Raw genomic sequence first — 4665 nt, forward strand, 5'->3', positions numbered from 1 at the left:
AGCTTTGCGATATGGAGATGGTAATATGTGGGAGGTACTAGTGAATGATTGTGTTTAGTAAGAAAATTGGTGTTAAGGTTTGTGATTCCTGAAGCATGCATGTATAGTCTTTAGTTATGCTAAGAAGTTGGAGCATGATTTATTATTGAGTGTCTTCCTTTGTGTGGAGGTCGGCCGCACGCGATGGTTAACTCTTACCAACCTCCCCCCTAGGGGCATGTGTAGTAGTACTTTGCTTTGAGGGCTAATAGACTTTAGCAATAAGTATGTGAGTTCTTTATGACTAATGTGAGTCCATGAATTATACGCACTCTCACCTTTCCGCAATTTTCTAGCCTCTTCTATACCGTGCATTGCCCTTTCTCACCTCGAGAGTTGGTGCAAACTTCCCCATTGCATCCAAACCCTATGATATGATACGCTCTATCACACATAAGTCTCTTTATATCTTCCACAAAATAGCCACCGTACCTACCTATTATGGCACTTCCATAGCCATTTTAAGATATATTGCTGCTTCTTCTTGGTTGGCGCGGCCCCCTTGGCCTTGAGGGTGTCGGCGCTGGTGGGCTGCGCCACTGCGGCCGCCTTGAAGGCGAGCTTGAGCGCCTGCAAAGCATCCTTCGTATCTCCAGCTATAGTCAGGACGCCGCTGCTCCCGGGCAGCTTCATGAGGTTGTAGGCCGGGTGAGTCGCTGCCATGAACTGGGCCAAGGCAGGGTAGCCGAGAATGGCGTTGTACGGGAGGCCGATGGAGGCGATGTCGAAGTCGACCAGCTCCGTGCGGAAGTTGTCGTGGGCGCCAAAGGTCACTGGGAGGTAGATCTGCCCCAAGGAGCCAGTGGAACTGCCTCCGACGCCCGAGAAGGACTTGCTGGGTCGGAGTCGCTCCAGGTGCACGTGGAGGAGGCTGAAGGCCTCCACCGAGAGCACATTGAGACCGGCACCGCAGTCGATGAGGGTCCTGGTGACGGCCACCTGGCAGATGGTGGGAGTGCATACCATCAGGCGCGCACCCGAGCAGGCGGTGCTGGCAGGGTGGTCGTCCAAGCTGAAGGTCAGGTCGGCCTTGGGTGCCACCCAACCCAGAGGAGCTTTGCGGCGCGTGAGGGCGGCGCCGATCTGGTGAACGAACGTCTTGACGTGGCGGCTCGAGGGTAGGGCTTGCGAGCCGCCCAGGAGAGCTGCGACGACCGGGGGCGCCAGCGCAGCATAATGGGCGAGGAAGAGGTTGCGCAGCTCCTCCTAGGAGGCCACCGAAGCCGCTGGCAGGTGGAGCAGCCACATGCGCGGGACGCCGGTGAGGGCCATGGGAAGCCAGTTAGCCATGACCCTGTCGTCGCCCCCGGCCTTGAGGACGGCCTCCTCATACGCCAGCAGGAAAGCTAGTGGATCCGCCGCGCCGTTGTAGCCCGGCGGCATGTCTGGCTTGAACTTGTCCGGCCACTGCACCTGCCGCAAGGCGGGGGCCAAGGCTTGGAGCCCACTGCCCCAGTGCCGGCGTCGGTAGCCGGAGCGGGCCGCGTGTTGTCCGCCATGAGGGCGAAGCGTGGTGTTGATGAAGAGCGGGTCGACGAAAGAGAGAGCTCCGGCACACCCCTACCTGGCGTGCCAAATGGCGGATATCGGGTTCCGGCAAAACCCTTAAGGTTCGAACTCTAGGGTGTGCGCGGAGATCTTCCCCCTACCGATCCACGTCCCAACGCCTCGCTGAGAATCTAGGCTAAACGATGAACAACACAAGGGACACAAGATTTATACTGGTTCGGGCCACCGTTGTGGATTGCCTCAGGGGCTGATGATGAACAGTACAAGGGAAGAACAGCCTCGCGAGAGGTGTTCTTGTGGTGGTAGTTTGCTTGAGAAGGATTCGATCCCCTCCTACTGTGGTGGCTATCTCTATATATAGAGGCCCTGGTCCTCTTCCCAAATATTGAGCGGGAAGGGCGCCAACAACGGCCATTTTGAAGGGGAACATCTAGTACAAGTTATCCTGACTAAAGTTGGTCTTCAACTACCAAAGGCACTGGCGATAACGCCATCTTTGGCTCCACGGTGACCTCCATCCTGCCGCTCTGCTGGTCTTGGTCTTGTTACACCGAAATGGTAACCTTTGCTTGATGCCTTGGTACTCCGCGCCTGTGCTTGCCCCCTTTGCACCAAAGAGGAAACAAGGACACTGCATAGGCCTGCGCCCGCCTGGCGCCCGCCTGGTCTCGATCGTCATGGCTTGCTTCACGAGCACCTCACGAGGTACCCTTGCCTTGATCTCTCCACCTCCTCGCGAGCCGGCCTGGCAAGGCTGTTCCTGAGGAAGCCTTCTGTCGTCTGCCCCGCGAGGCTTGGCCCCTCGCGAGGGTCTTGAGCTTGAGTTGATGAAGATGGGCCGTACTGGGCCACCACTTGAGCCATGCCGCAGGCCGCAGGCAGGCAAGTCTGGGGACCCCCGTTCCCAGAACACCGACAGTAGCCCCCGGCCCCAAGGCGCGCTCGGACTTGGCTTAGCAGAGAAGCGAAGGGGCAAGTGCAGAGCGCCGCGGGCCCCAACAGCCTGCGGCCTTGGTCGCCGCGTGGCGGTTGATTCGACGTGGGCGTCTCCGCTTCCCCACGCTACCTCGGCAACTACCCGATTTGACTAGTCCCTGCCACATGCAAAGGGAGTCATGATTACCTGCGATCGTGGAGGTCGGCAGTGGGCCTCCCTCGGGTTATAAATGCGAGAGGGCGCAGGCCCCCACTGCACATCTCCCTTCTTCCGCTTCCTTCTTCCTTCTCCCTGCTCTAGCCGCCCGCCGTGTCCTATGGCGCCGCCGAAGAGGTTCTCGGCCGCGGAGAAGGGAAAGGCTCGTCGGGAAGGGCCTGACTCCCCTCCGCCCAAGCATGGTCGAGGTCGCCCCCGCAAGCACCCCGCGACCCCTACGGTGGCTCCTCGTGGTCGTGGCGGTGACCTCTCGCGCGGTGACGGCCGCCCGGTGGGCGAGGGAAGGCGCATTGTGACCGCGCGGCCTCCAGGCCGCGCTTCCACTCGGCCGAAGTGCTGCCAGAGTTCGTCGTGTGGTCGGCTGACCCGACCGGTAGCTGGCTCCAGCTTCCCCGCTTCTTCGCCAGCGAACTCCCGGCTGGCGCTCCTGGTGGCCTCTGGCTCCAAGCGGACGGTTGCTGCAGCAGGGCTTCCTTGGTCTCGTTGGAGATCTCTGTTGCCGGGAACATGGCCTTGGCCCGCGGCTGGCAGACGTTTGCCCGCGCGCGCGGCTGGGCCGGCGGTGCACCCTGCACTTCAAGTTTGATGGTGACGCAACCCTCTACGTGAGCGTGTTCGGAGGAGATGGCCATCGTGCCGGGTGCTTCCCTGAAGACGACGACGGCGACCAAGTGCTAGGACTCGGCGATGGCCACCCCGAAGATGAAGCCGAGCCCGCTGCCGGCGGCGCTCGTAGCTCACCAAGCTTCAGTGGGTCCCCCTCCGGTGGCAGCTCCTCCAGCGGTGGCCGTGACCAACCACCGCACCAACGCGCACGCCTTGAGGGTGGTAGCGGGTCATCCCGCCGTCGTGCCTCGGTGAAGCGTGAGGAGGAGTCTGATTGAGCTCAAGGGGGCAGTGCGAATCCTTCCTCATGAGCCGTCGCCGGGCACGCCGCATTTGTTTTGTTTATCTCCTTTTCCTGCTTAGAAAGAAAGAAGTATGGGGCCCCGAGGGGCGTACTGGACTATTGCCCTTAATTATTATGCTATTTCTATTATTCCCATGCTATCTTATGGTGTCGAGGCAGCGTGCTTGCGCGTAGGAACAACTTAGCTTGAGGGCTCGCCGCCATTTTCTCCGCGCGAGGTACCTGCCTGGGGCCTCGCCGGGCGTCTTGAAGTCTGCAAAGTTTAGCCGGGAGGATAGCTTTCGAACCTTTATCGTGAGGTAACCGGCTCTGGTCCTGTGTTCGCGTCGTGTTGCTCGTGGGGCATGGACCGGGAGGGGTGCTCCCGCTGTGAACTTGAGGGAGGAAGCCTCATGAAATTAGGCAAGAAGGCACTCGCGAGGGCGCCTGCGCAGCCCCCTCGCAAGGCTTGCGGAAGAGAGGACGAGTCAGGTGAAAAACAAAGACAAAGGATCACGGGCTGGGGACTGCAAACAACACTGAAAGCAACTCCAATAAAGCTTCGAACAAAGGGGGAACAAGCCAACTGCAGAAAGCAAATGAAAAGCCGCGTCCGGCACCTAGTCTAGTCTTCGACGTCTTCTCACCAGCGCGGAGCTAAGTGCTACCACTGGGCGTGGGCGGGAGCCCCCAGGCCCAAGGGCGGCACTGCAGAGACTCCGGGGCGTGTACAGCCCCAACTCATTATTACGTGAGATTGTCACGGGCGGCGAGTTTCACACGCATTGGCCTTCTTCACAGGCACCGGCCCTTTTCTTGGGGCGACGAGCTTCGCAGGCACTGGGCCCTTCTTCATAGGCACCGGGCCTTCTTTATAGGCACTAGGCCTTACTTCAAGGGTAGAATCTCCGGAGGTGCTGAATGTTCCACGCGTTCGGGATGGGCACCCCTTCCTGGGTCTCCAAGCGCGCAGCGCCAGGCCTGGAAACATGAACAACCTTGAACGGGCTCTCCCACATGGGCGAGAGCTTGTGCAGCCCTTCCTTGGAGAGCACCCGCCTGAGCACGAGCTCAC

The sequence above is a fragment of the Triticum dicoccoides genome, chromosome 5B, assembly GCF_002162155.2.
Source record: "Triticum dicoccoides isolate Atlit2015 ecotype Zavitan chromosome 5B, WEW_v2.0, whole genome shotgun sequence".
Lineage (NCBI taxonomy): Eukaryota > Viridiplantae > Streptophyta > Magnoliopsida > Poales > Poaceae > Triticum > Triticum dicoccoides.